Source organism: Schistocerca gregaria, chromosome 1 (assembly GCF_023897955.1).
Source record: "Schistocerca gregaria isolate iqSchGreg1 chromosome 1, iqSchGreg1.2, whole genome shotgun sequence".
NCBI classification, from domain to species: domain Eukaryota; kingdom Metazoa; phylum Arthropoda; class Insecta; order Orthoptera; family Acrididae; genus Schistocerca; species Schistocerca gregaria.
This window is the reverse complement of record NC_064920.1, coordinates 1,187,744,170-1,187,767,002: the sequence shown is the minus strand read 5'-3', so window position 1 is coordinate 1,187,767,002 and position 22,833 is coordinate 1,187,744,170.

Genomic DNA, 22,833 nt, shown 5'->3' with positions numbered 1-22,833 from the left:
GGAAAACCATTCTGGGGTGTAATTACCAGTCTTCGAAAGGGAGGTAAGAAGGAAAATGACCAGTATTTCGGACAGGTCAGGAAAACTGCTCGTGAATCCTGTGGATGCCTTGGGCAGATGGAGGGAATATTTTGAAGAGTTGCTCAATGTAGGTGAAAATACGATCAGGAATGTTTCAGATTTCGAGGTAGAATGGGACAGGAAAGATGATGGAGATATCATCACACTTGAGGAAATGGTCAATAGATTGCAGTGCAATAAAGCATCTGGGGTGGATGAAATTAAGTCGGAACTCCTCAAATACAGTGGAATGTCAGGTCTTAATTGGCTACACAGGATAAGTGAAATGGGCTGGGAGTCGGGAAAGGTTCCATCACACTGGACATAAGCAGTAATCACACCAATCTTTAAACATGGAAACAGGAAATGTTGTAACAACTACAGAGGTATCTCTTTAATCAGCGTTGTGGATAAAATCATCTTGTTGAAAGGAAAGTACGAGTATTAGTTGAGGACCATTTGGATGAAAATCAGTGTGGGTTTAGGCCTCTTAGAGGTTGTCAGAACCAGATTTTTAGCTTACGGCAAATAATGGAGAAGTGTTATTAGTGGAACAGGGAATGGTATCTATGCTTTATAGATATAGAAAAGGCATATGATCAGTTTCCTAGGAGGAAGTTATTGTCTGTTCTACGAGTTTATGGAATAGGAGGCAAACTTTTGCAAGCAATTAAAGGTCATTAAATGGATAGTCAGGCAGCAGTTACAGTTGACGGTAAATTGAGTTCATGGTTCAGAGTAGTTTCAGGGGTAAGACAAGGCTGCAACCTGTCTCCACTGTTGTTCATATTATTTATGGATCATATGTTGAAAACAAAAGACTGGCGGGGTGAGATGAAGATATGTGAACACAAAATAAGCAATCTTGCATATGCGGATTACTTAGTTATGATGGCAGATTTGATTGAAAGTTTGCAAAGTAATATTTCAGAGCTAGATCAGAAATGTAAAGACTATAGTATGAAGATTAGCATCTCCAAAACGAAAGTAATGTCAGTGGGAAAGAAATATAAACGGATTGAGTTCCAAATAGGAGGAACAAAGTTAGAACAGGTGGACGGTTTCAAGTACTTAGGATGCATATTCTCACAGGATGGCAATATAGTGAAAGAATTGGAAGCGAGGTGTAGTAAAGCTAATGCGGTGAGCGCTCAGCTACGATCTACTCTCTTCTGCAAGAAGGGAGTCAGTACCAAGACTAAGTTATCTGTGCACCTTTCAATCTTTCGACCAACTTTGTTGTATGGGAGCGAAAGCTGGGTGGATTCAGGTTACCTTATCAAGAAGGATGAGGTTACGGATATGAAAGTAGCTAGGATGATTGCAGGTACAAGTAGATGGGAAAAATGGCAGGAGTGTTGTAAGTAGGCTGTGTGGGTTATTTATTGGTAACGCCACGTAGCGCTCTGTATGAAGATCACTGGCTGTGCTGTGTGCAGTCTGTAGCTGGTTTGCATTGTTGTCTACCGTTGTAGCGTTGGGCAGTTGGCTGTTAGCGGGGCGTAGCGTTGCGCAATTGGAGGTGACCCGCCAGCAGTGGTGGATGTGAGGAGAGAAATGGCGGGGTTTTGAAATTTGTAAGTCTGGATGTCATGAACTGCCATACATATATTATAACTTTTGAACACTATTAAGGTAAATACATTGTTTGTTCTCTATTAAAATCTTTCATTTGCTAACTATACCTATCAGTAGTTAGTGCCTTCCGTAGTTTGAATCTTTTATTTAGCTGGCAGTAGTGGCGCTCGCTGTATTGCAGTAGTTCGAGTAACCAAGATTTTTGTGAGGTAAGTGATTTGTGAAACGTATAGGTTAATGTTAATCAGGGCCATTCTTTTGTAGGGATTTCTTAAAGTCATATTGCGTTGCGCTAAAAATATTGTGTGTCAGTTTAAGCACAGTCTTGTATAATTTTTCTAACGGGACGTTTCAGGGTGTTCACAATGAGGAAATCAAAGAAAAACTGGGAATGAACTCTATAGATGTAGCAGTTAGGGCGAACAGGCTTAGATCGTGGGGTCATGTTACGCGCATGGGAGAAGCAAGGGTACCCAAGAGACCTGGATTCGATTAAGAATGATTTTAAAGTAACAGGTTTAACATCAGAAGAGGCACCAATGTTAGCACTGAGTAGGGGTTCGTGGAGGAATTTTATAAGTGGGCTGAAAGGCATAATCAGTCTTAAATGATGATGATGATGATGATGATGAGCTCCTTTGTGTGTGAATGTTGTAAGCGTTTATCTGTATTTGGGTGTTTTAAAGTTCTGCGTTTAATCTCGTACAAGTTGTGCTCTGACGATGAATTTTACGCATCATGCGTTAACCACCATTGCATTAGGCAGATAGAAACCTGTCATGGGTTGTTCAGTTTGATTAGGACAATATTTTGTCCATAATAATATGTTTGATTTAGGCTAATGTGTGATCATTCTTAATATTAACGTTTTTGGGTATATATTACATGTGAGAATGTTATGTTCAGCCAAATTGAAGAAAAGTAGAGTATTCCCGGTGTCAGTAACCTACAAATTTCCGGAAGTGGTAAATTCAGGGAGGGCGGATCGGAGTATTGTCAGAACGTGTAGTTGAACACCAATGGCTCTAGCTCAGACGAGGTTCGAGGAGTTGCTGTTTCACATGAAACAGTCACAATTTGTGATACCTTCTAATCCGCTATCGCCTCAACGTCCAGTTGCGGTATTTCTGTGCAGATTCCAGTCTTTGTGACCGGTGAACAGCGGCCAGTATGGGTGTACAAACCGAGCGCTCACTGCGCATGCGTTGAGGAGACAGTATTGGTAGCCACTTGGTTCATCTGGGTTGTCAATTGCTCAATTGTTGCACGTCTGTTCAGTCATACACCTGCCTGCAGCCCTTTTCCCGGAAGCCAATGATCATGCCCTCTTGGACGCCGGATAAATTGCCCCATTTCTGCATTACGACATCGACAGCGCAGTTTTCCCACGTCATCCCGCCAGGCTTTACTTACCCTACACTGCTAGTGCTGCCATCTTCCATCTCTGACTGGTTATTGCACGTTAATTTCGAACGTAGGCGGTGTTTACATTTATGTGACTGCACTGTGTGTTAGATCTTGCTGAAATCACAGTGCCAGAGAAACGAATTTGGTGTTTTCTCGGACGTCATCTGCTACTGATGATTTATCCGTCTTACCCACGTGACAATTGCTAAAATAAAAATGTTTGGATGTGAGTGAGATCTTATGAGACTTAACTGCTAAGCTCATCAGTCCCTAAGCTTACACACAACTTAACCTAAATTATTCTAAGGACAAACACAAACACCAATGGCCGAAAGAAGACTCGAACCGCCGCTGGGATCGGCAGAACGCTCCATGACGGCAACGTCTTAGACAATTTCTCTGGTTTTCCTTCAGGCCGTTGTTAATGCATCTTTTCGTAGTTCCTATATATGCTTGGTAGCAAGCGCTAGGAATTTTATCAAATTCTGCTATGGTAAACGGCATTTGTATGTCCTTTGTAGTGTTCAAATAATTGCGCATCTTTTTTGTTGGTTCAAACAAGCTATCAGTATAGTTTTTTTCTGGGTTCTATGCTGAAGCGATTCGAGACAGTTCTTAGTAATTAATAGAAAACTTTCCCTTTAGTTGGTTCTGTTTCACTGGACGCTCTGGGCTTATCTTTTGGAAATTTGTGGTAAGTTCTATAGACCAAACTGCTGAGGTAATCGGTCGCTTGGGTTACACACTACTTAATCTAACTTAAAGTAACGTACACTGAGGACAACAAATACTCCCATTCCCGAGGGAGGACTCTAACCGCCGATGGGGGCAGCCGCACGAAACATGGCAAGGCGCCGTAGACCAGACGACTATCCCGCATGTCTCCAGATTTTTCGCCTTGCTTTGATACATACAAGCAGTTTTGCTTCCTGAGCTTGTTAGCTTGTTTGAATCTGTAACTGCTCTCTAAGTCAATAAAGACTCTAATTGTGTCTTCTCTATTGTAAGACGAAAGTTTAAGCACAGAATTTTGCCACGAACACCCCCAAATGCTCATAAAATAAATATCACAAATATCAACATAGAATACTGCAGTGTTGTTCTCCCTCACACAGAGGAAACGAATTGCCAGAGCGGTTTCAAACGTGCGTTTTGTATACAGCCTATGAAAATAATTGTGTAGCTATAATTTTCGAAGTGATAATTAAAATATTTGATGACATCTCCTTTCCTGCCAATTTGTTTATCGTTACATCTGTTAAAGATATCGTCCTTGTTTGCAGTTGTGTGAAATTAATTGGTAGTCATAAACGAACATACGAAACAACATCCCACGGAAGGTCACTACCTAATTAAGTCATTTTTATCTGTTTACTGTTTTTTCCCTTAGTTGCTCTAAATTCATGGAGGTATGTATCATCCATGCAACAAAGTGAAGGCTATTTGTTTGTTGTCATGCGCGTTTAGCTTTATTTATTTGGGAAGAATCATCAGTGGGCTGAAATACATGTTTCTTTTTATACATTCAATAAATGTATCATGTGATAGATATAATACGCTGATATATTACATTTTGTCGTGTTTCTCTTGCTTTTTAGGTTAGTAACAACTTTTGTAGCACAAGTTCCGTCTTGTGAAAGTATCGTTCGGTGCTACTTACGATTTCCAGCGCTGTTAACACATGTATGTGTTTCTGGAGATCTATATGTTGGTCTTCATACTCGAACTGGCCTATTTATGCGGTTGTTTATACACGTTTGTCACATCGCATGTTCCACATTCATATCCATTTGGTGATCAACATGTGTGTTTTGGGTGTGTATGTTGTCAACTGCTGTTGTTTGTTTGTCTGTCTGTTGTTTCTGTTGTGTTTTATGTTTTCCATTTGTTGTGTGTGTGTTTTGCGTGTATTTTCTGTGTGTAATTCTTTCTTGAGAGGGTGTTCTTTTATATATGCATGTATATATATTTTATCGGTAACTGTGTGTGTGTGTGTGTGTGTGTGTGTGTGTGTGTGTGTGTGTGTGTCTGTGTGCGTGTACTCACACAACAAATGGGAAACATCAAACACACCAGAAACAAGACAGACAAACACACAACAACAGTTAGCAACATTGCACGCGTATGTTGATCATCAAATGAAAGTGAAAGTCGAACATGCAATTGACAAATGTGTATAAACAACGCCACAATTCGGCCAGCTCGAGTATGAAGACCAACAAATATATCAGCGTTGGAAATCGTAAGTAACACTGAACGATACATTCACAATACGGTACATGTGATGCAAAAGTTGCATCTAACCTAAAAACCAAGAGAAAAACGCGACAAAATGTAATATATCAGCATATTATATCCAGCACATAGTACGTGTACTGTATGTATAAAATGAAACATGTATTTCAGGTCACTGATGATGCTTACCAAATAAATGAAGCGAAACGCTTATGGCAACAAACTGCCTTCATTTTGTTGCATAGACGGTACATAGCTCCACGCACTTAATTGTGTCATCCACCTGGAAGAGAGTGTGCACCATTTTATGCATGTTCGGCCGTTTGTAGGACTGCAGCATCATTTGCAACGAACTTATCCCGTCTAAAGTGCAGAGAAAATGATTAAAGAAACGTTTCAGAATGAAAACTCTTTTTTTATCTTACGTGAGATGCGAAGAACGTAGCCAGAGCTCGCACACAGTGGGTACCTTTGCCAGGCGCATTCGCGCAGTAATTGCAGTGTCTTCAAAGTTGTTTCTCTTCCGAAAGCTCCGCCGCCTCTCGTCACGGCGGTAAACGAACCGGAGCGAACGGGTGTATGCAGAGGACGCGCTTTATATTCGGCAGGCGCTCTGCTCCGCCCCTTTCCTTCCCTCCCCTCCCCTCCAACGCTCAGTGAATCTGAGGAAGTTGGCTGGCAGAGGAGAGACGAGTAAACGGGGAAACTTCGCCGCAGAGTGTGGACAACCTGAATGCGCCTGTTGCAAGTCAAAGGGGCATCCCCCACCAACGCTACCAACTGTTCCTCTTTTATTACCTCGCTCAGGGCAGGGAAAGCACCGCCGCAGCTGAGAGTTGCGGTTGGTGATGGAAGGCTGGAGAAACAAGGAAGATCTTGAGGAGAAGAGTAAGTGTATGTGTCTTATTCACTGTGTAAACTGCGTATACTTTTCTCGTAAGTTTCAGCACCTCGTCTTCTATTGTCACTTGCCAATATACGTAAAAATATTACGGTACTGATGCAATTAAATCACGTGACCTTTGCCCTAGTTTCCAGACTTCCCTTCACCGCAGAACGTGAGATGTGCTCTCTTCAGAAGTTATATACGAAAATTTAATTGTGGAATTATATACAAGCAAAATGATCATAGACGAGCTACATGTCCTTATGCTACTGAGCGCTGGAAAAGTAAATGTCAGATATAGATTCAAGGCAGTGCAGTTCCCTGCAATGGCATTTTCGTAGTAAACAGAATTATTGTTACCTAAACAAACGAACATCTTCATCTATTTGTTTCGATTCTACTTTGTTATCCACGGTTAGACACATGGGAACGCGGAAGAGCTACTATAATGGTTATCACTTGGCAAAGATACACTCAAAAGCAAAACAACGAAAGTGTCGCAGTGCTGTATGCCCCCTAGATCTGCACATGAAGAGACTGAAAGAAGATACGACGAAATAAATAAAAATTACAGATGATTTGTTTATTCTGGGGGCTGGAGATCGACAGTAAAAAATGAAATAAAGACGGTAGGGGAAAGCAGTAATAGAAGAAACCATTTAATAGGATTTTTCTTTTCTGGTACTTAGTTTAAAATTCGTGAAAGAATTATATGTACGTGGAAGAGACCTGGATACACAGGAAGGTTTCCTATTGATTGTATAACAGTAAGATAGAGTTGGGTGCTTTAAAAAAAAAGTCCAACAGGAGAGTGCGACACATCTCACGTCCAGAATTAATAGAATGTGGCTCTTGGAAGACTCTTCTGAGTTCATCGAGCGAGGTGGCGCAGTGGTTAGTACACTGGACTCGCATTTGGGAGGACGACGGTTCAGTCCCGCGTCCGGCCATCCTGATTTATGTTTTCCGTGATTTCCCTAAATCGCTCCACGCATATGCCGGGATGGTTCCTTTGAAAGGGCACGGCCGACTTCCTTCCCTACTCCAATGAGATCGATGACCTCGCTGTTTGGTCTCTTCTCCCAAACAACCTAACCTCAACTCTTCTGAGCTTAAACACTTCCGCTAGCTACCAAACTCCCTAGACATGGGCATTATTGAGCATATCTGGGATGCCTTGCAACGCTCTGTTCAGAAGAGATTTATATCCGCTCGTACGGATTTATGGATAGTCCTGCAGGATTCATGGTGTCAGTTCCCTACAGCATTACTTCAAACATTAATCGAGTCCATCCATGCCAGGTCGTCTTGCGACACCTGCGTGCTCGCGGGGGACCTACACGATGTTATGCAGGTGTACCAGTTCCTTTGCCTCTTCAACGTACATCCCTTCTGCATTATTTGATCTCTTCCAAAGCTCGTTTCAATTTTGATTCTAATATTCGATACTCTTTATCTCCTATAGTGACTCTTGCAATTTCTTCTATCACATCAAACAAATCTTCCACCTCACAGACGCCTTCAATGTACCCTTCCAACCTATCCCATCTCCCCCCTTCATTTAACAGTAAAACAGAAATTTCAATCCTTATGTTACCACCCTTGCTTTTAATGTAACCGAAGGTTCTACTGAATTTTCTATATGCTGAGTCATTCCTTCAATCATTTCTTTTTAGATTTCTTCACATTTTGTCTTAGCATCACTGCATTTACTATTTATTTCATTTTTCAGTGACTTGTATTTTTGTATTCCTTAATTTCCCTGAACATTTTTGTACTTCTATCTTTCATCGATTAGCTGAAGTATACCTTCTGTTAGTGTGTTCGCAGGTAAGTTCTTCCTGCCAGTATTTTTCTTTCCAACCACGGTGGCTGCCCATTTTAGAGATGTCCATTCCTTTTCAACCGAACTGCCTACTGAACTATTCTTTATCGAAGTATCAATAGCCTCAGTGTCTGTTTATGTCCATCTTCTCCGAGGTGGTTGCTGGGCTCGGCTGTTCACAGCAGGATTTCAAATCAAACACCTTTCAGCCGTCTAATTTCCAAACATTTTATTTTGTTACCGTTTCGGCGATTTACTACGCCATCTTCAGTCGGCAGATGATAGTTGAAGTGCTCGCTATAGCAAGCAGTAATCTATAGATATCAGTATTTGAATGGTAATCCCCTTTTGAAGATGGCGTAGTAAATCGTCGAAAATGGTAACAAAATAAAATTTGCTTGGAAATTAGACGGCTGAAAGGCGTTTGAATTGCACCCTGTAACTTCAAGTGTGTCCCTTCTTCCTTAACACTTCCATGTCCCATTCCTTTGCACATTGAATCTTCCTGGCTAGTCTCCTAAACTCCAGCCTACTCTTCATCACTACTAAATTGTGGTCTTGTGATCCGAGTCTTTCTCTGCTCCTCGGTACGCCTTACAATCTAGTATCGTGATTCGGAATCTCTGTCTGACTTGGGTGTAATCTAACTGTAATCTCCGCGTATCTCCCTGCCTTTTCCTAATATACCTCCTCCTCTTGTGATTCTCTAACACAGGACTCTCTGTTACTAACTGTAATTTATTGCAAGACTCAATTAGTGCTTCTCCTCTCCTATTCTTAGTACCAACCCCATATTCTCCCATAACTCTTTCTTCTACTCCTTCCCCTAAAACCGCATTCCAGTCCCCTGTGACTATTAGACTTTCGTGTGTCTTTATGTACTGATTTACTCGCTCAATATTCTCACGCATTTTCTTATCTCTTCGTCTTCAGCTTGCGATGTCGGCATATATACCTGAACTGTCGTTGTCGGTGTTGCTTTCCTCACGATTCTCATGAGAAAAACCTTATCACTGAAGTGTTCACGGTAACACACACTCTGCTCTAGTTTTCTATTCATAACGAATCCTACTCACGTTATAGCCTACCATTTCCTGCAACTGTTGATATTTCCCTATACTCATCTGATAGGAAATCCTTGTTTTCTTTCCATTTCACTTCACTGAGCCCTACTATATCTAAATTGAGCCTCTTGAGATTCTATAGCTTCCCTACCGTTGGGCAGTGTCCTCCTGGAGATCCGAATGGGGGACTATTTCGGAATTTCTGGCAGTGAAGACATGTTAATGACACTGTTTCTTTTCAATTACAGGCCATACGACCTTTGGATACACATTATGTGTTTTTAATGTAGCGGGCGGCTTTAGTGCGAGAAAAATAACTTCCAAGAAAGAGCTGTACGAATCGTAGAACGGTGTGGGTACCTATTATTCAGAAAAGAATCGAGATATGTTCCTGAAAGCAAATGCGTTTCAGAACTTGTTGATTGTTCACAGCCAGGGAAACATGAATATTTACTTAAGCACATATACGATGTATAGCCGTGTTCGTTACCGTAGTTTACGTGAATTTCTGTGACAGGGTGAAGGTAGAAATTTTAAGACCTATCCTTAACAATGTTTATATTTTCTACTAAAATGCTTACTAAAATTAATTTTTCATTGTACTCAATCACGGATTAATTTTTGAGGTTTTTATATTTTATTATTGTAAAAACCGTTAATGCAAATCTTAGTATCTAAAGCTGATACAATTCGAATTTCTTCCTATTTGAATTTTACAGCGATTTCACATTAATGTTTCGCTGATTTTCCCAGCAAGTAAACACTGGTATATCAATACTGACCCTTGTTAAGTGTACTGAGTTTGTAAGCAAACGAGGTTAAGGACCCATTGATGAAAGTTTTAAGGCTAAAACTTCGGGTAGAATTAGCCATTTCCGGAATATATGGTTTCTGTTGATGTATTTGAAAACAATAACTTACCCGTATAAAAAAAGTCACGTTGCTTGTGCTTCAAATACCTTAGTAACGCGATTTGAGTGAAACTTTACCTCACTGTGTTACATACTTGTACCCTACCATTGATTGGGGCCATGGTGTTCAATAATAACTATACTAAAGCAACCTCGTTCCTAAAGGCGTAAAAATTTAATGAATACTATAGGATTTCAGGACAGGGAACCCACACCGCTTTCGTGAAGAGCTGTATTAAATAAATGTTTTCTGATTACTGCATATTTGTTGGCCTGTGGGATCCGATAAAAACACGTATACACTAGTGATTCATTTCAATCGTCACTGAGCCATCTGACAAATGGTATAAAAATGTTCGCTGAAATGCTGTGGCAGTTTACTCATAGATCGGGTTGCGAACAAGAGAAGACTTTAGTCGTGACTGTTTTCAGAGGGACGGCGAGTACACAACGGAGAAAGACTCCGCGTCGCTGGTTTGTTGACGCTGTAAACACCGGCAGAAATTACTGTTTGCCTTTCTGCGAGTCTGCCGCGGTAATCGGCCTACAAAGTGTGCCTGCTATCCACAGAGAGAAAAGCGGTCTGCTCTCTGGGCAGTTCTTTCAGTTCAAGAAACGTCGAATGGTATTTCGCGTTTGAAATGCGGTAATTGTCGTCGGGTACTACTCACAGCTGTATGCAACCGTCTTTTAATTACAAATTTAGTGCAAATGACTCTCAGGTGGTGATTATAGACTGCTGTGTCATAATTGTTTGTTAGCTAGCTTAAATTATTGTAGAATGATCGTTGTTGTATGTTTCAAAGTGGGACCTGACCTCTTGCAAAAATTGGCATAGAATTAAATTTGAGATATTAATCTGTACTGTGTACTATCATGGCCACCGCCATTTTAATTCAATGTATTTTGTTGTACCATCATGGGAAATTAAACCACATGAAATGTTCATAAGTCTCCCAGTGATGAAATTTGGAAATAGATACATCACATAGAGGACTCATAAAATATTTAGCTATTGATATATTTTCATAAGTGTAGTGTAGTCTCATACTCGTACACCAGAATGAATTTTTGCTGCGTAACGCATGCTGCGACTGTGAAGGCACTGGAGCCGGTGGGGAGTGTTTCTCATCTCCTCCCAGTCTCTTAGCGACCTGCTAGTATTATATCAAGTGTATTCAGCAGAGAAATTGATACAAGCAATTCAGGAAAGTTTGCTTCTTCTTTTACAGCAACGGAAGCGTACATCATTCTGCCCAGAACCGGATCATGTAGGAATTGAACGAACAGAATAAGCAGCCAAGGAGGCCTTTGGGGAATATGACTCAATGTGCCATTCCCTTGCAGGCTGTTTTTTCGTTGTCAGAGATTCCTGCATTTATGAGAGGACAAGTGACTGGCTGTAGATGATGAAGGCTATTGTCTGTCATCCCTGTCACCCCTGTTGCTTAGAAATCACTATACGCATATTTTAAATGACAATGAATGTATTCCCACACAGTGCAGAAGGAAGTGAACCGAAGCACAATAGAAGGATTTTGAATGTTAGGACACGATAAGACATGAGGAGGCGAGAGATATAAATGGAAAACACTGGTAAGAAGAACAGACAGGACTATAATACATGTGTTGCTACTTGCATGGTACTATAAGGAAACATAAAAGGTAAAAACTGTGCCAGTAGACGCAGGTTGAGTTACATCCAACAGATTAATGGTGACACCGTTTACAAATGATACTCTCAGATGAAGCGGTCGGCAGACGAGATAAAGTCGCGACATGCCGCATGAAACGAGTCAGAGGACTGATGACCGAAAGAAGAGAAAGGGTGATCTTTGTATTACAATAAAAGTGTAGAAGCAAAATGATGTTACAAAATGCCTCTCGTTTTGGCTCATGTGGAGTCGTGTGTGGTGAAGGTTGTAAGAACTTGCGAAGTGTCTGAACTTCAGAAAAATCTTTTAGGCTGGACTTGTTAGAGTGTTGCCACCCGGATTGGGCCCTGAGGTTCAAGGCGCTACAGTCTGGAACCGAGCGACCGCTACGGTCGTAGGTTCGAATCCTGCCTCGGGCATGGATGTGTGTGATGTCCTTAGGTTAGCTAGGTTTAAGTAGTTCTAAGTTCTAGGGGACTGATGACCTCACATGTTGAGTCCCATAGTGCTCAGAGCCATTTTTCTCTCCACTCATTTCTCCACTTTACTGTTAGTTTTTCGTCTGAAGAAATAGCTACTTCATTTAAGTACTTTTGTACGTGTAATTGTATCTGTATGTGTGTGTGTGTGTGTGTGTGTGAGTGTGTCTGTCTGCCTTAGTATCTTTATATTTTCTAGTCTTTTCTATTTGTAATTAATAAGATGGCTGAGGATCTAGCTCTCTAGCAATCAAAGCAGTACATAACAATCATAATCATCATCATTATCACGCTAAGCAGTGGAGCGTGCTTTGATTTTTAACTCTCTGACAGACTAAAACTGTGTGCCCTATAGGAACTCGAATGCGGTTCTACTGCCTTTCGCAAACCAGTGCTCTAACGTCTAAACTAGCCAAGCAGATCACGCCACCGATTCTTACACCTAGAAATCCACCAGTACCTTTTGTCCTACCTTCCAAACTTCACAGACGTTCTCCTGCAAACCTTTCGGGTCTAGCACTCCTGGAAAAAAGGAGATTGTGGAGAAATGGTTTTGCCACAGACTAGATAATGTTTTCAGAATGTCCTTTGAACCAACATACGACCGTGCACTGATGTGAAACTCCCTGGAATATTAATGTTACATAACTTGCATATATTCATTCTCAGATGTTTACAGGATAATGTTTTCCACTGACTATATACTTAGAAAATATGTATCCATTGCAGAAAAACATAATATTTAGGGTTCACAGAGGTAAGTCTTGGGAGAATGTTACCAAGTAATTGGGACTATTATTAACAAATAACAGAGCCTTAATTCATATTTGACATTTCTGGTGCACTAATGTTAAGTTTAACTTAATAAACGAAGATGCAGGCGGGAGAGTAATAAGAGAGGCACTTCTTAAATTTCAGAAAACCCTGACTATTCTTGCTGTAATGTATGGAATCGCAGTTTCAGTTACACAAGGAAACGATACGCTAATAATCCAGATTTGGGTGTAGCTTCCAGTCTCGCACGAGCGCGAGCTTGCTTTTGTGTTTGTGTGTGTGCGTGTGTGTGAGTCCGCTATTATGCAGTGTAGCAACAAAATGAGATAATTACTGCTTCTCACTTTTTGTGTCCAGGTAATATTACTGCCAACTTGCAGGCAAGGAAAGCCATTACCTGTGGAATTTCTCAATTATGTGAGGGAGGACTGTTGAGATTACGTTTTCTGCTACCATAAAATTGCGCTACACTGCTCAAAGTGTTTCCTTCAACGAAACAACATTAACGTAGCCTCATTAAAAAGAAAAAGTAATGGAATATGGTGAGCAATATAAACCTAAATGCAACGCGTATAGTACAATAAGCATTACACACTTTTTTCTCAAGAAATTATTTAACAAGCGTTACATAAAACTTGTAGCTTCTAACCCTCTTCACAGCCCAGGTAGAGTGAATGGAGAATAGAGTTATATTTCAAAAACCTGTACCCATCTTGTCCGGCACTGTGTGAGGTTCCTCTTCTTTTGGGATAGCATTTTATTTTCTAAATTTTACATTCTCTATGGCGCGGCACTTAGAATAAGGAATTTGTTGCCTTAAGCGGCACTGTAGAATACATGAGCAGCGAGTGAGAAGGTGTTTGTCACTCAGGCATCTAAAATGGCGGGGCCATAAGGCACAACTGTGAATCTTTGGAACAAGGAAAGGTATTCGAGGGAAGAGAGAGGATATTGTTTGGCGATCTTTGCGTAGTAAAACCACATAAATTTAGGTGTGATATTCAGTAATTTCTTAATTAAACATACTACGTGATCAAAGCTGGAATTCAGTATGGCGTTGGCCCACCCTTAGACTTGACGATAGCTTCTACTCTCGCAAGCATACGTTCAATCAGGTGCTGGGAGGTTTCTTGGGGAATGGCATCCCCAAGGAGTGCTGCACTGGGAAGAGGTATCGATGTCGGTCTGTGAGGCCTGGCACGAAGTCGGCGTTCCAAAACATCCCAAAGGAGTTCTACAGGATTCCGTTCAGGACTCTGTGCAGGCCGGTCCATAACAGGGATGTTATTGTCGTGTACCCACACCACAACAGGCCGTGAATTATGAATAGGTGCTCGTGTTGACAGATGCATTCTCAGTCCCCGAACTGCTCTTAAACAGTGGGAAGCAAGAAGGTGGTTAAAACATCAGTGTAGGCCTGTGCTGTGATTCACACGCTGTTGGCTATACACACGCTGGCAGGTGACTTTCTTCGGGCATTCGCCATACCCACACCCTGCCATCGCATCGCCACATTGTGCACCTTCATTTGTCACTCCACACAACGTTTTTCCACTGTTCAATCGCCCAATATGTACGCTCCTTACATCAAGCGAGGCGTCGTTTGGCATTAGCGCCGTGATGTGTGGCTTATGAGCAGCCGCTCGACCATAAAATCCACGCTTTCTCACCTCCTGCCTAACGTTCGTAGTACTGGCAGTGGATCCTAATGCAGCTTTGAATTCATGTGTGATGATCTTAATAGATGTCTTTCTATTACACATTACGAATCTCTTCAACGGCCGACGGTCTCTGTCAGTGAACTGACGAGGTCGGCCTGTATGCTTTTGTGCTTTACGTGCCCCTTTACGTTTCCACTTCACTATCACACCGGAAACAGTCGATTTAGAGATGCTTAGGAGTGGGGAAATCTCGCGTCCAGACATATGACACAAAAATGTATGTTTTTTGGGGCGTCTGGATACTTTTCATCACATAATACATTGGTTACCAAAGTCCTCTCCTTGGAGGAGCCTACGTGGCATCATAGCATTAATACAACAATACCCCTGTGAAGTAAACAAATAAAAATAGTAAAGAAATTAATATAGCTAAATAGCTGATGATATACGACGAGCTACGAAGTTTTGCAAAGTGTAAAAGAGATTTCGACTGCGGAGAAGTAATCAGAGCTATTCTTTTTGCGTCGGTCGGCGATGGCATGTAACGCGAGTCTTTTTTCTGTACTGGTCATCTTAACCATGCTCTTGATTTTTAGTAATTTCATTCGATAAACTGTTTCAACTACTTCATTGTAAAATATTTTTGGAAGATTAGCTATCTCTTCCGCCGGCAATCACACGTCGCCTCTTCGCTTCTAAAGAATCCTGTTTGGTTCAAGAACTGTTTATAGTGACAACACTGAAGAATGGTTCACCGAAAACAGGTAGGAGGCTATCATACGCACCAATTCATTTAGGTAACCCAAAAAAAGAGTTATTGTAACTTATGCTGCCTCGAGCGGGAAGGTATAACCAGGTCTACTGTATGTTATATAAACTGATGGTGGAGACAAAGAAACGGAAAAGAAAGGAATTATGATACCAGCTGCATCGGACTTTATGCGAAATGAGCAGCGATGAATGAAAATGTATGCTAGACTATGACTCGAGCCCTAGGTCTCCTGCTTACTTGACGGTTGTGTTAATGACAGCGTCACCTGTACACAGTCTTTATTGCAAATGCATGGGATATTTCAGCACGCCCTTATACCGACTCATATTCCCACCTAGCGCCACAACTTACCCGCAGTCACCGTCTGTATCCTCCATGTCAGCTAGTTTTAGATTCCCGCTGGAGGTCAATGTAACAGCGCATCTGCACTTGTGGTTGGAGATTCATAACCCTCGAGGTGTCTCAGTTATATGACTGACTGGTGTTTGTTGCTTCAGACATATGCAAAAGAACAGACATCACACATTCATCTACATTCGTAGATGGGAGCTCCAATGTCAGGCGCGTAATGGGGCCCCTTAGGGATATGGCAGCAAGAGAGGGGACGAAAACCAATGTGCACTCCGTGTGCATACCGGGGGGAGTCATTCCAGATGTGGAAAGGGTCCTTCCGGTTGCCATGAAGGGTACAGGATGCACCCATCTGCTGGTGGTCGCTCATGTCGGCATCAATGATGTGTGTCGCTATTGATCGGAGGAAATCCTCTCTGGCTTCCGGCGGCTATCTGATTTGTTGAAGACTTCCAGTCTCGCTAGCGGGATGAAAGCAGAGCTCACTATCTGCAGCATCGTCGACAGGACTGACTGCGGACCTTTGGTACACAGCCGAGTGGAGGGTCTGAATCAGAGGCTGAGACGGATCTGCGACCGTGCAGATTCGTCGACTTGCGCCATAGGCTACACGGGTAGCAGGGGTTGTGTGGCGTGGGCTGGGCGGTTTCTTAGGTTAGATGGCCTTGGGCAAGTACAGAAAGGGCAACAGCCTCAACGGGTGTGGGGCAAAGTTAGGACATGCGGGGACCAAGCAGCAATCTGTATTGTAATTGTAAACTGTCGAAGCTGCGTTGGTAAAGTACCGGAACTTCAAGCGCTGATAGAAAGCACCGAAGCTGAAATCGTTATAGGTACAGAAAGCTGGCTGAAGCCAGAGATAAATTTAGCCGAAATTTTTACAAAGGCACAGACGGTGTTTAGAAAGGATAGATTGCATGCAACCGGTGGTGGCGTGTTTGTCGCTGTTAGTAGTAGATTATCCTGTAGTGAAGTAGAAGTGGATAGTTCCTGCGAAATATTATGGGTGGAGGTTACACTCAACAACCGAGCTAGGTTAATAATTGGCTCCTTTTACCGACCTCCCGACTCAGCAGCATTAGTGGAAGAACAGCTGCGAGAAAATTTGGAATACATTTCACATAAATTTTCTCAGGATATTATAGTCTTAGGTGGAGATTTCAATTTACCAGATATAGACTGGGATAATCAGATGTTTAGGACGGGTGGTAGAGACAGAGCATCGAGTGACATTATACTGAGTGTACTATCCGAAAATTACCTCGAGCAATTAAAAGAGGACCGACTTGTGGAGATAACATCTTGGACCTACTGATAACAAATAGACCCGAACTTTTCGACTCTGTATGTGCAGAACAGGGAATCAGTGATCATAAGGCCGTTGCAGCATCCCTGAATATGGAAGTTAATAGGAATATAAAAAAAGGGAGGAAGGTTTATTTGTTCAGCAAGAGTAAAAGAAGGGAGATTTCAGACTACTTAACAGATTAAAACCAAAATTTCTGTTCCGACACTGACAATGTTGAGTGTTTCTGGAAAAAGTTCAAGGCAATCGTAAAATGCGTTTTAGACAGGTACGTGCCGAGTAAAACTGTGAGGGACGGGCAAAACCCACCGTGGTACAAAAACAAAGTTAGGAAACTACTGCGAAAGCAAAGAGAGCTTCACTCCAAGTTTAATCGCAGCCAAAACCTCTCAGACAAACAAAAGCTAAACGATGTCAAAGTTAGCGTAAGGATGGCTGTGCGTGAAGCGTTCAGTGAATTCGAAAGTAAAATTCTATGTACCGACTTGACAGAAAATCCTAGGAAGTTCTGGTCTTTAGTTAAATCAGTAAGTGGCTCGAAACAGCATATCCAAACACTCCGGGATGATGATGGCATTCAAACAGAGGATGACACGCGTAAAGCTGAAATACTAAATTCGTTTTTCCAAAGCTGTTTCACAGAGGAAGACCGCACTGCAGTTCCTTCTCTAAATCCTCGCACAAACGAAAAAATGGCTGACATCGAAATAAGTGTTCAAGGAATAGAAAAGCAACTGGAATCACTCAACAGAGGTAAGTCCACTGGACCTGACGGGATACCAATTCGATTCTACACAGAGTACGCGAAAGAACTTGCCCCCCTTCTAACAGCCGTGTACCGCAAGTCTCTAGAGGAACGGAAGGTTCAAAATGATTGGAAAAGAGCACAGGTAGTCCCAGTCTTCAAGAAGGGTCGTCGAGCAGATGCGCAAAACTATAGACCTATATCTCTGACGTCGATCTGTTGTAGAATTTTAGAACATGTTTTTTGCTCGAGTATCATGTCGTTTTTGGAAACCCAGAATCTACTCTGTAGCAATCAACATGGATTCCGGAAACAGCGATCGTGTGAGACCTAACTCGCTTTATTTGTGCATGAGAATACAGTGAAATTTTTTAAAGTGCTTTATCTGAAAACTACCTTGAGTAGTTAAACAGAGAACCGACTCGTGGCGATAATATATCAGACCTTTTGGTGACAAACAGACCCGAACTATTTGAAACAGTTAACGCAGAACAGGTAATCAGCGATCACAAAGCGGTTACTGCATCGATGATTTCAGCCGTAAATAGAAATATTAAAAAAGGTAGGAAGATTTTTCTGTTTAGCGAAAGTGACAAAAAGAAGATTTCAGAGTACTTGACGGCTCAACACAAAAGTTTTGTCTCAAGTACAGATAGTGTTGAGGATCAGTGGACAAAGTTCAAAACCATCGTACAATATGCGTTAGATGAGAATGTGCCAAGCAAGATCGTAAGAGATGGAAAAGAGCGACCGTGGTACATCAAACGAGTTAGAAAACTGCTGCGGAAGCAAAGGGTACTTCATAGCAAACATAAACACAGCCAAAGCCTTGCAGACAAACAAAAATTACGCGAAGCGAAATGTAGTGTGAGGAGGGCTATGCGAGAGGCTTTCAATGAATTCGAAAGTAAAGTTCTATGTACTGACTTGGCAGAAAATCCTAAGAAATTTTGGTCCTATGTCAAAGCGGAAGGTGGATCCAAACAAAATGTCCAGACACTCTGTGACCAAAATGGTACTGAAACAGAGGATGACAGACTAAAGGCCGAAATACTAAATGTCTTCTTCCACAGCTGTTTCATAGAGGAAGTCTGCACTATAGTTCCTTCTCTAGATTGACGCACAGATGAAAAAATGGTAGATATCGAAATAGACGACAGAGGGATAGAGAAACAATTAAAATCGCTCAAAAGAGGAAAGGCCGCTGGACCTGATTGAATAACCAGTTCGATTTTACACAGAGTACGCGAAGGAACTTGCCCCCCTTCTTGAGAGCGGTGTACCGTAGGTCTCTAGAAGAGCGAAGCGTTCCAAAGGATTGAAAAGGGGCACCGTTTTCAAGGAGGGACGTCGAACAGATGTGCAGAACTATAGATCTATATCTCTAACGTCGATCAGTTGTAGAATTTTGGAACAGGTATTATGTTCGAGTATAATGACTTTTCCGGAGACTAGAATTCTACTCTGTAGGAATCAGCATGGGTTTCGAAAGAGACGGTCGTGTGAAACCCAGCTCGCTATTCGTCCACGAGACTCAGAGGGCCATAGACACGGATTCACAGGTAGATGCCGTGTTTCTTGACTTCCGCAAGGCGTTTGACACAGTTCCCCACAGTCGTTTAGTGAACAAAGTAAGAGCATACGGACTATCAGACCAATTGTGTTATTGGATTGAGTTCCTAGATAACTGAACGCAGCATGTCATTCTCAATGGAGAGAAGTCTTCCGAAGTAAGAGTGATTTCAGGTGTGACGCAGGGGAGTGTCATAGGACCGTTGCTATTCACAATATACATAAATGACCTGGTGGATGACATCGGAAGTTCACTGAGGCTTTTTGCAGATGATGCTGTGGTGTATCGAGAGGTTTCAACAATGAAAAATTGTACTGAAATGCAGGAGAATCTGCAGCGAATTGACGCATGGTGCAGGGAATGGCAATTAAATCTCAATGTAGACAAGAGTAATGTGCTGCGAATAGATAGAAAGATAGATCCCTTATGATTTAGCCACAAAATAGCAGGTCAGCAACTGGAAGCAGTTAATTCCATAAATCATCTGGGAGTGCGCATTCGGAGTGATTTAAAATGGAATGATAATATAAAGTTGATCGTCGGTAAAGCAGATGCCAGACTGAGATTCATTGGAAGAATCCTAAGGAAATGCAATCCGAAAACAAAGGAAGTAGGTTACAGTACGCTTATTCGCCCACTGCTTGAATACTGCTCAACAGTGTGGGATCCGTACCAGATAGGGTTGACAGAAGAGATAGAGAAGATCCACGGAGAGCAGCGCGCTTCGTTAGAGGATCATTTAGTAATCGCGAAAGCGTTACGGAGATGATAGATAAACTCCAGTGGAAGACTCTGCAGGAGAGACGCTCAGTAGCTCGGTACGGGCTTTTGTTAAAGTTTAGAGAACATACCTTCACCGAAGAGTCAAGCAGTATATTGCTCCCTCCTACGTGTATCTCGCGAAGAGACCATGAGGATAAAATCAGAGAGATTAGAGCCCACACAGAAGCATACCAATAGTCCTTCTTTCCACGAACAATACGATACTGAAATAGAAGGCAGAACCGATAGAGGTACTCAGGGTACCCTGCGCCACAAACCGTCAGATGGCTTGCGGAATATGAATGCAGATGTAGTAGATGTAGACCCAGAAAATATTAGATACAGGCTCCCAGGTAGATGCTATTTTTCTTGACTTCCGGAAGGCGTTCGATACAGTTCGCACTGTGGCCTGATAAACAAAGTAAGAGCCTACGGAATATCTGACCAGCTGTGTGGCTGGATTGAAGAGTTTTTAGCAAACAGAACACAGAATGTTGTTATCAATATAGAGACGTCTACAGGCGTTAAAGTAACCTCTGGCGTGCCACAGGGGTGTGTTATGTGATATTTGCTTTTCACGATATATATAAATGACCTAGCAGTTAGTGTCGGAAGTTCCATGCCGCTTTTCGCGGATGATGCTGTAGTACACAGAGAAGTTGCAGCATTAGAAAATTGTAGCGAAATGCAGGAAGATCTGCAGCGGATAGGCACTTGGTGCAGGGAGTGGCAACTGACCCTTAACATAGACAAATGTAATGTATTCCTAATATATAGAAAGAAGGATCCACTATTGTATGATTATATGATAGCTGTACAAATACTGGTAGCAGTTACTTCTGTAAAATATCTGGGAGTATGCGTGCGGAACGATTTCAAGTGGAATGATCATAAAAAATTAATTGTTGGAAGGCGGGTACCAAGATGAGATTCATTGGGAGAGTCCTTAGAAAATGTAGTCCATCAACAAAGGAGGTGGCTTACAAAACACTCGTTCGACCTATACTTGAGTATTGCTCATCAGTGTGGGATCCGTACCAGATCGGGTTGACGGAGGAGATAGAGAAGATCCACAGAAGAGCGGCGCGTTTCGTCACAGGGTTATTTGGTAATCGTGACAGCGTTACGGAGATGTTTAGCAAACTCAAGTGGCAGACTCTGCAAGAGAGGCGCTCTGCATCGCGATGTAGCTTGCTCGCCAGGTTTGCGTTTCTGGATGAGGTATCGTATATTCTGCTTCCCCCTACTTATACCTCCAGTGGAGATCACGAATGTAAAATTAGAGAGATTCGAGCGCGCACAGAGCCTTTTAGACAGTCGTTCTTCTCGCGAACCATACGCGACTGGAACAGAAAAGGGAGGTAATGACAGTGGCACGTAAAGTGCCCTCCGCCACACACCGTTGGGTGGCTTGCGGAGTATGAATGTAGATGTAGATGTAGATGTAATGTAAGGCATCGACACCACTTTCTATAGACTAGTGGGTAAAACTAAGAAAACTTTATGGGTGTTTGGAACCATATGGGGTTCCTTCACGTGACATCGCCGTGTAGGGAAATGTTAAAAAAAATTGTGCTGAGGACATGGAACGCACATAGCAGATCTTCCACGCGCATTCCTTATATTGAAAGGAACTATTTTCTGAAAAATCTGTGTTAAGAATAGAGGGGGCAATCCGACATAACATGCATTGGAGAGAGATGCTGGGAAGTGAAGTATGAACTACGAACAGTTTGTGGTTTGCAAGTAAAACTATGTGCGCATTGTATTGCGGAAACTGCTCCACGAACCGTAAGGAGTTCACGTCGTGGAAAGTATAGATCGCATACTATAATTACGAACGTTCCGCGATTGAATCGTAATGGAAGAGTATTAAGAAGACATCACCGGGAAGAAGAAAGACGATAGCGGCAACAGGCATAGAGAGAACAGCCGCTTAACCGGAGAAAGCACGGCCGCATGCATGGAGTACGCGGAACACATTCCAAGTCACAGCAGTACGGGGTGCATTGTGCGTGCCCATCCAGAGCTAGACTAGCAGGCGAGGCGTAGGCACAAACACATATGTCGTCTGTAGAGGGCAGAACCTTCCATAAAGGAAGTGGAGGTTCACGTTAACTATGTTAGATACAGTTAGTAATCAGACATTGTTGTGTAATTTCGTTTTGAGTTCAGTTAAAATAATGACGAATATGATAAGTAATTTATGTGGTGTCACCGCCAGACACCACACTTGCTAGGTGGTAGCCTTTAAATCGGCCGCGGTCCGTTAGTATACGTGGGACCCTCGTGTCGCCACTATCAGTGATTGCAGACCGAGCGCCGCCACACGACAGGTCTAGAGAGACTTCCTAGCACTCGCCCCAGTTGTACAGCCGACTATGCTAGCGATGGTTCACTGCCTACTTACATTCTCATTTGCCGAGACGACAATTGGCATAGCCTTCAGCTACGTCATTTGCTACGACCTAGCAAGGCGCCATTATCAGTTACTATTGATATTGTGAACGACACTCCTGGAAATTGAAATAAGAACACCGTGAATTCATTGTCCCAGGAAGGGGAAACTTTATTGACACATTCCTGGGGTTAGATACATCACATGATCACACTGACAGAACCACAGGCACATAGACACAGGCAACAGAGCATGCACAATGTCGGCACTAGTACAGTGTATATCCACCTTTCGCAGCAATGCAGGCTGCTATTCTCCCATGGAGACGATCGTAGAGATGCTGGATGTTGTCCTGTGGAACGGCTTGCCATGCCATTTCCACCTGGCGCCT